We start from the raw sequence: 13,668 nt of genomic DNA, 5'->3' as shown, positions 1-13,668 counted from the left end.
CAGGGCTGCATACAAACAATGGATTTTTTTCCAGCATGCAAACACAGTAAAGAATAGCACTGGACTGCCCTATACACTCAGTATTTGCATAGGGCAAATTAATAAAGAAGAAATTCAAAATCAACCAAATTCACATGCATAATCTCAGTGCAAAATATATCAGTGCTACAAACTCAAAGGTGGTAATATTTCAAAGTCTGGTGAGACAGATTTGTTGATGAGACAGTCACCCGGAGTGGGACGTGAACCCACAATCTCCAGGTCCCCGGAGCTGTGTGACTGCGACACTACCTGCTGTGCAGAATTTGTCACGTGTGAGCGAATAACCCAACAAATCTCTGTTTTTTTTTGCAAAATCCATGTAAAAGAAAGCCCAGTTTCAGCTTCTTTCTAAATGTAAATAAAGGCTAGATACAGACGTGAGTAATATGGATTTTATTGCAAAAACGGCAAAGTGGAATGAGAAAAACAAACCGACACATCCCATGAAATACTCACTGTGGTTAAGCCAGTCGCCGTTTGAGAAAATACGGTTAAACTAGCCGCACGTAAGATTTTAGTGCGCGTATAGTAGTGACAGAGCGGTACTCAATGCCTGAAAGTAAGAAGACCTGAAAGTAAGCACTTAATTTTAAAGCAAAAGTAACCGCATTCAAGCGGTTTATATATTGGCAATTTCTAGTAAGTAGACCATACAACCAACAGATGTCAGTTCAGTGTTTGCCCTACTATCTACCTATGAAATATGAAGTGATTTTACTGTATAGTTTTTAAATAAATAACATTCAAAGTCCCCATAATTGTCCATTGTTTTTGAAATTGAGTCAAGTTCACTGCTTTATAAAATGTTTTTTTATTAATATTCCATACCACCAACAGATATCAGTTCAGTGTTTGCCCTACTATCTACCTATGAAATATGAAGTGATTTTACTGTATAGTTTTTTGAGTAAATGATATTCAAAATCCCAATAATTAAGTAAACTTGAATCATCATTAAAAACAGTGGACAATTATGGGGAGTTTGAATGCTATTTACTCACAAACTATACAGTAAAATCACTTCATATTTCATAGGTACATAGTATATCAGTTCAAACCCTGAACTGACATCTGTTGGTTGTATGGTCTACTTACTAGAAATAACCAATATATAAACCGCTTAAATGCGGTTAATTTTTCTTTAAAACGAAGGGCTTACTTTCAGGCGCATTACCACTCTGTCACTAGTATACGCGCACTAAATACTTCTAGGTCCAGAAGGACTAAATCTAGAGGCATGAATAGATTTAACTTAGCTGAAGGAAAACGGCCCTGTGAAGGACTGGCGCCCCCTCCAGGGTGTATTCCCACCTTGCGCCCAATGATTCCAGGTAGACTCTGGACCCACCGCGACCCTGAACTGGATAAGCGGTTACAGATAATGAATGAATGAATGAATGAATGAATGAAGGGAAACGACGTGGCTGATCTTTGCATCATTAGAGTCCTAAATCACTGTTTAACAGCACCGTGCCTCCCTCACCCACTGATACAAGTGCTGAGAGCCGCTGTGAGCACCTGCTCCAAGCGCCGAAGCTATACTCTCTATTAAATTGTTCTCTCTTCATGTTTGTATTTCTTTCAAAATGCTTATTTCCCCAAAATTCAAATTTTTATATTCTCATAAATGCATAATTGTGTTTAAATCATTCAGTTAAGCCTAATTATTTATATTCACGCTATATATTTTAAAAAAAATTTATTTAGAACTTTGTATAATGCATGCAAATTACAAATATTCAAGCAAGACATAGGATTGATAGGTGGTACTTGAAGGCTTTCACTTGTTTTTAGGTGGTACTTGGTCTAAAAAGTTGAGAACAACTGTCCTGCATTCAGGAACCTGTGACTTGCAGACTCTCACTGATCCTGATCTAAACCCAAAAATAAACACACAAGCACAAACTTTCTGGCTGACATAAATGTGTGAAAGAATGAGTTGGTAATTATTTTTGCAATGATGTCATTTTCCGAATTGATTATTAGTTAGATATAAAACGGTTCAAAAGAGCACCATCTCAATCAAATGACAGTAAAATCATTTTTTACATTAACAGAATTAATTAATTAATTAATTAAACAGAACAAAAAAGCCTTCTGTTCAGTCTTTTATTGCAACCTTAGAAGTCACTTAAAATGAACTTTTCTGCAATATATGTTACATTTGAAATGCTCATAAAGTTATGTTAATTCACAAGACAGGGATTGCTTTAAATTTTACCCCTCATACGTTGACCCTGGTTTACTCTGATATATCCAGTGGCAGTTGAGACAAAAATTAACCTGTGGTATGTGTTCTGTTTTCACATTGATAAATCCCACCTGCATTGACCTGCTCATTATTTGACATTGTAATCAAGCCTTTGGCTAACAGTTTTACATGAGTTTTATAGAAAAGAATTGGTCAACAAACAGCTACATTTCTCTGTTGTGAAAGAAAGGTGGCAGAGCCAAATTTCACAGATATGTAGGCTACTGATTAAGAGCCTAATCAATTTAATAATACAGTTTACACTGTATTGTGATATTTTGATTTTAATTGTGTACGTTGTAACATTGTAAACATGCTCCTCTCTCTCCCTCTCTCTAATACACACACTCCCATCTGAGGTTGTACCTGAGTCCCAAAAGGATCACCTGTATGGACCTCAGAACCACATTCCTTATGTCTATTGATTAGCCAACACAAATCAAATTATACAGTCGAAAGTCCAGAGACCTCAGAGACCTGAGAAGATCCCTGGCCTACTGTAAATGTAAATTATACTATAATTATATAAATTATATTAAGTTAACAAATACAGAATTTAATTTTCTTCCACTTTGCAAACAATAGGCAGGAGGGCTACAGCTGTGAGGGGACTGCCACTGAATGTAAGGGAGCTTGAACCTCTATTAAAGATCTGCCTGGTGAGTTGCAGTATTATTTGATAGCTCATGTTAAGAGAGTAAAGCCTCACAGCTGTGAATGTTTGATCATGAAAATTAATTATATCCATTGTGTTACTAATATGTAAAGAACTGTGCAAAATCAAAGAACACCATTTAATTATTTATCACGTTTCAAATCATAAAGACCATTAAGTACAAGTTATACATTTTTAGCATTTAAGCCTTTTAGCTTACACAAATGTATCAACATCTAAATATAAGACCAAATATATCAGTGTTTAATGTGTATGTTATTTATTTCAAATCCTGGCGCTTGTCTCATACTGCTCATGTTAGTGTGCTAAATATTTCTTGATAACACAAGAAATTTTGTAACACTTCTTGTAGACAGTATAATAACTACATTAAGAATGACCAGAAGTATTCAACACACTTCACTAACATGAGGTTTTTAAAATTCTAGTCAATTGAATGGAGAGAAAACACTTATGTAAGGATGAAATATAAACATCTACAGACAAAACATCTACATTCAGAAATCAATTATGTTTGTATCAGCTTTTTAATGCTAAAATTCAGCTTACCTGTATTGGAAAATAGCTTGTCCATTGGAGGGATGGACTTGACTAGGTCAACGTTTCAGAGCACCCGTCAAGAAATATGAGCATCTGTAATATCTACAGATCATTCAGCTATTAATTATAATGTTTGTATGAACTTTTAAATGCTAAACTTAAGTTTATATGCTGCTGTGTATGGCTAGGTCCCAAAGGAAGTTTTGAAGCACCTGTCAGAAAATCAGTGATCAATATAGATTCAAGGTGAACGTCATCTTCTAACCCACCCTTGAAATCTGTGCCAAAATGCAGAAGCAAATGAGAGAGTCCAGAAGTAAAAGGTCTTTTCAGCAAAATCCACAAAAACAAAATGAATGCAAAGACTGTCAAAATGCAAATGAAATCAAATCAAATAACTGCAAAGAGTAATAAAGTAACCAAGTATCTTTTTAAAAAATAGATTTGAGGTGTTTTCTCTTTTGACTTCCCAACATATACTTTCTCCTCTTGATTTTAAGAATTTTGTTTGCAGATTTTATTATTTTGTGTAGAACTTTTCAAACAAGTGGTACTTTAAGGTAAAGTACAACACAGAAAAAAACAGTCTCCAGACACGGAGATGGTAGATCTTCAAAAAAAACAAGGTTTGGCTTGAGATTTTTTTTCTGTAAATACAAACTGGATTCCAAAAAAGTTGGGACACTAAACAAATTGTGAATAAAAACTGAATGCAACGATGTTGAGATGACAAATGTCAATATTTTATTCGTAATAGAACATAGATGACAGATCAAAAGTTTAATCTGAGTAAATGTAACATTTTAAAGGAAATATATGTTGATTCAAAATTTCACAGTGTCAACAAATCCCAAAAAAAGTTGGGACAAGTAGCAATAAGTGGCTGGAAAAAGGAAATTGAGAATATATCTAACAGCTGGAAGACCAATTAACACTAATTAGGTCAATTGACAACATGATTGGGTATAAAAAGAGCTTCTCAGATTGTCAGTGTCTCTCTGAAGCAAAGATGGTAAGAGGATCACCAATTCCACCATTGTTGTGCAGAAAGATAGTGCAGCAATACCAGAATGGTGTTACCCAGTGTAAAATAGCAAAGACTTTTAAGTTATCATCAACCGTGCATAACATCATCAAAAGATTCAGAGAATCTGGAACAATTACTGTGCGTAAGGGTCAAGGCCGTAAAACTGGATGCTCATGATCTCCAGGCCCTTAAACGTCACTGCACCTCAAACAGGAATGCCACTGTCAAGGAAATAACAGAATGGGCTCAGGAATACTTCCAGAAATCATTGTCAGTGAACACAATCCACTGTGCCGTCCGCCGTTGCCAGCTGAAACTCTACAGTGCAAAGAGGAAGCCATTTCTAAGCAAGCTCCGCAAGCTCAGACATTTGCACTGGGCCAGGGGTCTTTTAAAATGGAATGTGGCAAAATGGAAGACTGTTCTGTGGTCAGATGAGTCACGATTTGAAGTTCTTTGTGGAACACTGGGACGCCATGTCATCCGGACCAGAGAGGACAAGGATAACCCAAGTTGTTATCAACACTCCGTTCAGAAGCCTGCATCACTGATGGTATGGGGTTGCATGAGTGCTTGTGGCATGGGCAGCTTGCATGTCTGGAAAGGCACCATTAATGCAGAGAACTATGTTCAGGTTCTAGAACAACATATGCTTCCATCTAGACATCATCTCTTTCAGGGAAGACCCTGCATTTTTCAACAAGATAATGCCAGACCACATTCTGCAGCAATCACAACATCATGGCTACGTAGGAGAAGGATCCGGGGACTGAAATGGCCAGTCTGCAGTCCAGATCTTTCACCTATAGAGAACATTTGGTGCATCATAAAGAGGAAGGTGCGACAAAGAAGGCCCAAAACGATTGAACAGTTAGAGGCCTGTATTAGACATGAATGGGAGAGCATTCCTGTTTCTAAACTTGAGAAACTGGTCTCCTCTGTCCCCAGATGTCTGAGTGTTGTAAGAAGAAGGGGGGATGCCACACAGTGGTAAAAAATGGCCTTGTCCCAACTTTTTTGGGATTTGCTGACGCCATGAAATTTTGAAACAACATTTTTCCCTTAAAATGATACATTCTCTCAGTTTAAACTTTTGATCTGTGATTTGTGTTCTATTCTGAATAAAATATTAGATGTTTGCATCTCCACATCATTGCATTCAGTTTTTATTCACAATTTGTTTAGTGTCCCCACTCTTTTGGAATCCGGTTTGTACAAGGGTATGTTTAGTGTTGAGTGATAATTTTGGGATTGTGATCTAAACTACCCCACGGTAGATTTTTTTTTTTTTTTTTTTTTTTTTTTTTTTTTTTTTTAGCAAATTTGTATTGTTAGTGTTTAGAAGTTGAACCAGAAAATTGTTGCACTGAAATATTTTGAACTGTAAATATATGCAGTAAATATGTTTACTGTATCATGTTTCAATAAGAATATAATTAATCTGTGTATTTATTTTTACTTAGGGTACAAATCCAGAGACATGAGGAGAACACCACAGACGCTTGTAAACGTGGTCATTGTCATCGAGGGAGCGGTGGTAATGGACAGTCTTTGGATTCACCACAACCTGCACAATGCATTTTGGACTCTTGTATGCTCCGAACTTGAAATATCCATAGAGACCAAAATAAACATTTAAGGCAAAGCATCTTTGTTGGACTAAGAACCGTAGGTAGTATGTCACCTGTGTGAAAGTGTTGCTGTTAGGTTTTGGGTATTTTACCCACATTTATCAGTGTGAAGTCCTTCTTCAAGAATTTAATCTCTTTATTTATTTATTTATTTAATTTTTTTTATTTATAAAACTGTTGTGTTGCAGGTTTGGTAGCTGCACCACTTTGAAACTGGATTATATTAAACACTTTTAAAAACAGTGTCTGGATTTGTTGTTTGTTGGTTGGCTGGCTGCACCAATGTAAAGCCATGCATTGGTTGTAAATTCAGAAATAACTAAGTAAATGTCTTTGTTCATTTTTTTTGTAATGTTATTGGATATCAGTGCTACGTTAAGTGTTTTTTTTTAACTGTTTGAAATCGATATGGACTAAAGTTTTCATAAGTTTCTATATACACATCTAAAACACATGTCCACTATTAATTTGCAGTTTGTCTCCTCCTGATGGTGAAATTAAATAATTGAAGATTGAATTATAAAGTTTTGGCAGGGTTGCTGATAGGTACATACATTCTTGTTGCATCTGCTGGGGCTGTGAAATGAATTTAACAAAGCTTGTTTCTTTTGAAGTAATTATATTTATACACAAGATAAGATGTAAAATATCCTATGCCAATCCATTAGAGCTTCACATAGGGCCCACCACACTCTCTTCCTACCTGCAGCCACCAAAATTCCTGTTGAATCTTACACCTCAACACTAAGGTTGCTTTGGCCATTTATGATCCGATCAGCAACCGGCTCCTTAACAACTACGGTGATTCATTGAGCCCAGCCCATGAGTACCCAAACCAGCCACTGTATCACTAGCTCTTCACAGGGGTCGTCAGGCAGGCACCTCCTCCTCCTAGGTGTTTCGCTGAATTAAGCCCACAACACCTCCAGAAGGCTCAACAGTGAAGTCTGGCCACCCCAGACTCACCCCCCTCCAAGCCAGCTTTACAATCCTACCTTACACTTTACCATCAACAACCGTACATCCACACTGGCCTCCCTGGACACCTAGCCCCACTGGCACCGTTAATGCATGCTCAGTGCCACCAGTTCCATGTGAGCTTTACATGCTACCCCACCAACAATCACAATAGCATCTCTACACTGCATTTCCCCAAGTAATCTGTGCTCTCCTTATCCACAACCACTGACTAGACCTTTCAGCTGTTTCGGATAACTCCTTCACAGGGATGTGGCTGATTTGGCTACAGATCCTCTAACACCTATCCCCACCGGTCTTACATGTGCCTGCCACCCGCGTTCCCACTTCCCAGCCACCAAGTCTGCATACTTTAGCTTTTTCCTTTCTAATGCCTTCATATACTCCAGCCTTGAATGGAACTGTTAACTCTATGAAATAAACTATCTACCTTTCAGAGTAGAGCACCATGTCTGGCCTGTGCACTCTGGGGCCTACAGCTTTGTTCCTACATCCACCAGCAATTTCAATCTTGTGCTTCACCCTATCTACCAATATTTGTAGCCTGCGCACTTTCTTGCAAACTTTCACCCTCGTGCACAAAGTTAACTATTTTATTGCTACAGCTACTCATCAATGCATTAACCTCTAGCCCTTTGCTGTCCAACAAACATGCTAAAACCCTTAGCATGTGATTGTCTCCATGTATACCGATCCTGTGACAAACTAACTTTACAAGCTGATAGAAAATGCTACAGTGAGCCAACCCCTGTACATAATCCACAACTAGGGTGTTCACCTACCCACTGTCCAAGATTTTGCAGTGTTGGAGGATGATGTGGGTGGGATTGATTCAGGCCCTCAACCTTCTGTATATTGTCGTATATTTAAACATAAGGCCTTAAGTGCAGCATTAAGTTCACTGTCCTGTATGTTTAGATGTATGTTCTGTGTCTGTGCTCCAAGAGGGAAATGTTAAGATAAGCTGTCAGTCCCTTGAATGTGCAAATGTAAACCAAATTCCATATTATCATATTTGGAAAAGGTTAAAGATCATATAGATGGGAGTGCAAGTCAGGAGAGGAGAAAGAGACCAGAGCTCATGGAATCGGACACATCTCTCACGGGATCCTTAAGAACCTGTAAGACACTGTTTAAAAGTGTCTAAAAATAAAGATGTATTTACACCTTTAACCGTGTCTGTGGAGATTCTTTTCCATCACCTGTCTTCACAATACAGCAAATAAACAACAAAAATATGGTGAAGCGGATGGGATGTTGAGTTGTGGCCTTTCAGCTTCAGACGGCTCCTGCCTTTGAACTCCCGCTTAAAGCTGGCAAATAGAAGGTGAGATTTTCACAAATTTGAGCGCTGATTGTTTGTTTGAGCTGTTTGATTAGTTGAAGGGTTGCACTGTATTAGACTCATTAGTGTATACAGTATTGTGTTGATAGTGTTGGGGGAGAGAGTTTCTTCATTCTAAATTGGGTAAACTAGATTAACAGAAAATAGAAATAAAGGGAAAAATGTGAACAATGAACTAAAAGTGTAAAAGGAACAGATGTAACAATGTAACAGAGGAAAAGTAAAAGAGTAAAAAGAAGCAGATATAACAGAAGAAAAAAAGAAAAGGAAAGGAAAAATTGAAGTATAAGTGTAGAATAGCTTAATTAGTAACAAAGTGTGTTAAGATGTGTTTGGCCACTGTGTGAAAGTAAGCTTTGAGTTATAGTGGAATTGGATTATATTGAAAATAGTGCGAAGCCCTGGGGCCCAGTGGCATTTGGTTAAAATTTATATAAGGTTCAAAGTGAAGGAATATAAGGAAATAGAAGGGAAATGAGGAAATAAAATAGAATAAATACAAGAGAAAAGGGAATAAAAGGAAAAGAAATATAGTGAGTTAAATAATGAATAAGGATGTCGCAATTTGGATAAAGCCCTCTTTGTAGAGGCGGGGTTAGCCGTACATCCTGAAAAACACAATAGGTGATTTTTAGGTCAGTTTGATGAGAAACTGGAGGTGTGATACGGAGATTTAATTTGGGGTGCCCACTCGAAACACTGTATTGATGCTGCCTCTCTTTGAATTATTACCCCTCATAAGGTAGCATAAATTAAAAATAAGGAAATAAGAAGGGGCAGTGGAATTAAAAGCATGATGTTAAAGTGAGTCGACTATGAGAATTGTGTTAAATGTTGAAAGTGATGTGTCTATGTATAAGCGCTGTTAGAGGTTGTTGGATGACGTCTGTGTGTGTTTGGTGAGTGAAAAAAAAAGAAATGTCCTTCTGTATGTGTGTGTGTCTGTGTGAGTGTGTCTCTCAACCTCCCTTCCTATGTTTGTGAGTGCATGTAGGGAATGGCCACCCACCCTCCCTTCTTTTGGTCCATTATGAGAATGTGTGTGTGCAGAGCTGGTCTCTCACTTGCTCTGTAAGGAGCCATACATTTTCTGTGTGTGTGTTTAGAGAAAGGGGGGTAACGGACACCTCTGTTCAGAAAGTGTCAGTGTGAAGAAAGTATAAAGAGATAAGCGAATAGGAAATGTGATAAAGAATGAGAGATTTAAAAATTAATAGGGAAAGAAATTTGTAATGGTAAAATATATGAGCTTCGTTCAAGGACAATTATTGTAAATGATTTCATGAACCTCTAAATAAGAGGGCTTTGTTTATTTATAATTCCAAAATGAGCCTTGAACAGAAGATGTTTTATCAAATTAACAAAGTAAATTAAATGAGCTTTCTGGGAGACCGTAAATTAAGAGAGCAATAGAAAATGAGCTCCAGAAGGAGGTTTTTTAGATGCTGAGAATAGGAAAAGCGAGAGAAGAGTTATTAAGCTGAGTGGTGTAATATATAGTGTTAAAGGGGAATCAAAACGGACAAAAAGTGTCTGTAATTAATAGGGTACATTGGGGAAATTGTAAGGTTTAATCATGGGAATTAAAGGTAAAATTAGTATTGGAGAAAAGGAGAAAATGTGAAATCTCCATATGTTGGCTTGTATCAGGAGAAAAAAATAGATCACGGGTCTAAGTTCCCCTCATTTAAATGAAGTCTTGAGATTTTACGCTTTGTGTGTGTGGGGGGTTCTTCTGACATGTGTGTAAAGTCTAGGTTTCACTCTTGAAAAAAGAGAGAGATGGCAGGACTTTGATTTGTGACGTACTGATAAAAGCCACATTGATTTGGTTTAAATAGAAAATAATAGTTATTTAGGCAAATTAAAAATATAGATGTATAAATATATGATGTATAGTGCTGTGCAGGGGTTTGGGCTCCTGAGATTGAGTGCATTTGAACTGGTTCTTTTCAGTGGGTGTGGTGCTTGTGTTGAGTTTTATGTGAGCACAGCAGAGATATAAAAGTATAATAAACTAAAATAACAGGAAATATAGGATAAATGTAACATAGTGGGAGAGGTGGTGGAGCAGTAATTTGTTTGGGATATCGTTGAATGCAATAGTTTGATTGAGGCACATCTCTTGGGATAATTGTTTTTGGCCAGTGGAACTGGGTGATGGCCTTATATGGAGAGAGCTGCCACAAGATGAAATTTGGAGGGGATTGAATTAATAGAGTGTGTTGGAATGGTGTTGTTTGGTTGGATGTTGAGCTTTAATGTTGCTCGTTTGGGTTTAGTAAATTAACGTTTGTTGTTTAGAAAAAGGGGTTTGAATCTTATAGTCTCTGGTGTTTAGATCTCTGTGAAGTACTGTTACTTTAAATAAACAATTAATTAGCTGCCAACTGATAAATGTAAAAGTACTTTCAACGTGTGAATATTGAAAAACTCAGTGATTGACAGTGGTGCTTTCTGGGGTTTCAAACATACCACTGAAATGTTATATATGTTAAATTACAACTATACTAAGATTTAAGAATCAAGATGCAGTGTTGAAAATTACCTAGTGGTCATAAAATTGAATGTGACATGTTTATGTTCAACTGGGAAAGCAAAACCAGATGTTAAAAGCTTTATTGAGGATGGACTTGCCATCAATCACTTTTAGACACTTTCTCTGGGCTGTTAAGAAAAAGGGGGAGTTATTCAGGCCTTAAGCCAATGAAGAGGCTTTTGGGAGTTGTTTTACATAGAACATACAATATTGAATGAAGGATAAAATGTTAGGAATGAACTAAATGTTGGTAAATAAAATACAAATAATCACATTGAATATTTAATTACCAAAAACTAAGCTCAATGTATTAAATTTCTATTTGCCTGTTCCCTTATCCTGTGGGGTGTGTGAAGAGGAGATGGAGTAGGATCACAAATAGTGGGCAGCTGGCCAAAAAGAAAAAAGTGGGTTTGAATTTTAAAGTTACCCAGAGCAGACTTCAAGAAAAGGCCAGTTATATTTGTATCCACAAACTATCTTTCACAAACACCTGCATCAATACATTTAGGTTTAATCATTAATAGGTCTCATTATTAAAAAGTAAAAAAGTAATAATTAGAAATTCATTGATTTGCATTTAGTCCATTATTTCTACTACAGTACATGACATAGACTTTTTCAAAGAAAGCTTGTTCCTTTTGTTAAGATAATGCTTATTTGATTATAATTCCATTAAGAGTTATAAATGACGTTTATGAAGACAAATTATTGTTTGGGAAGGGGTCTTCTGATCTAAGCTTTGCTGTAGGTGTAATGGGGATGCAAATATTTAGTGGTAATTATCATATGTAGAAGTGCTTGTTGAGCCTTATATAAATTTCTATATTCTTTAATTGCAGGTAGTTATTGAATACTTAATAAATCTAAGTTTATGGTGTACTTAGTAATTATATTACTTAGTGAAGGGGATTTAGTGGTGTGAATTTGTATTGCATATTAAAGTTTGATTTCTCTGGGTTTAATTTCTGTTGATTGTGGTAATATAGTGGCCAATAAACAGGGGACAAAGTGTAATTTGGGAAAAAAAGGTTTAATTTAAAAAGTGTAAGTTGGGAAAATATTAAGCCACTTTTATGCCACAAATGGGCACTAATGTTTCAAAAGGGGTTACTTCTGTTGATATAGTTAAGAAAAATAATCCTTTAATAAAAGGCATTGCAAAAATATCTGAAAAATTTTATAAGCGATGGCCTGACATAGACCAACCATGGACGGTAGAGGGGACACTTAACCCAGATGTAATTAAAATGATGAAGGTACTTATATCAACATAGCAGGACAGAAGAAAGGGCATCAAGGAGAAAAATAAAAGGAAAAAAGACAAATAGAGCTTGGCATTCTCCAGTTATTTGAACAAGAGAGTCAGAAACCAATAAATTGGTTGGAAGAGTAAGGGACCTCCCCAGGTCTGGTCAGATGATTCAGACAATCGGGTTTGAGGGAGTAAAACAGCTGATTCCTCTCACGGAACCAACTGAGCTCTGCTATAAACATCTGAAGACTACAATACCCATACTGGTATCAGAACACACACCTATTGCACTTTTGGGAAGAGATGCTTTGTGCAGACTGAACTGCACAATGAAATGTACACCAGACGGCTGCCTGGTGGAAGTGCCGAATGACATGATTGATCAATTGATGATGAAAACGGAGACTGAAGCTTCTTCAGTATTACGGATTGGAAATCTTAGCAAAGACTTTTTGGAATCAGCCAAGCTGTGGGAGAAGTTTATTGTAGCAAACATGCCTGATGCAAAAGCTCCAGAGTATCCATTTCATTGTACACTGAAATACTTTAAGGTTGCTGAACAATCAGATACAGAACAATGGTTGAGTCATCAACCAAAGCAAGTTGAATTACGTTCATGTTGCATAATTTTGGGACCACAAGGAGCTGCTATGAAGATAGACAAAAATGATTATTTGCATAAAGAGTTTGATATGGGAAAAAGTGTACCAAATGTGACTTTGCTGGCATCTGAGGACTGTGAGCAGAAACAAATAGGTGAAATAATGGCAGAAGCAGAAGAAATTGTTTTTGAACCACTGAAAGAGAATCTTTTCATCTGGAGGAGTGAAGACCAGCGATTTATTAAGATTATGATCACTGCTCAAGGACAAGGACAGCCACAAGTCGTCAGGAGGACACATGACTCACTTTGCAATGACAAGATGGATTCAAACTCTCTGAAAGAGGAAATGCTGCAATATGTTTCAAAATGTTTATGGTCACAACATAGCACTGACATTGGATTTGTGAAGTCAGCTCAACCAGTGAAAGCTGAATTCCGACCAGGAACAAAACCTCCATGGAAGCCTCAGTATCCTTTGAATGAAGAAGCAATCAAAAGGATCGAACCACAAATTGAAGGTCTTGTGAAAACAGATGTTCTGAAGATAACAGAATCCGCAGAGAAATACACCTTTGTTGCCTGTGAAGAAGCCAGATAACTCTTATCATTTAGTACATGATTTGAGAACAGTAAATGAAGTACAGGGTGGGCCATTTATATGGATACACCGTAATAAAATTGGAATGGTTGGTGATATTTACTTCCTGTTTGTGGCACATTAGGATATGGGAGGGGGGAAACTTTTCAAGATGGGTGGTGACCATGGTGGCCATTTTGAAG

This window comes from Hoplias malabaricus, chromosome 1 (genome assembly GCF_029633855.1).
Source record: "Hoplias malabaricus isolate fHopMal1 chromosome 1, fHopMal1.hap1, whole genome shotgun sequence".
Taxonomy (NCBI): domain Eukaryota; kingdom Metazoa; phylum Chordata; class Actinopteri; order Characiformes; family Erythrinidae; genus Hoplias; species Hoplias malabaricus.
This window is presented reverse-complemented; position numbering follows the sequence as displayed.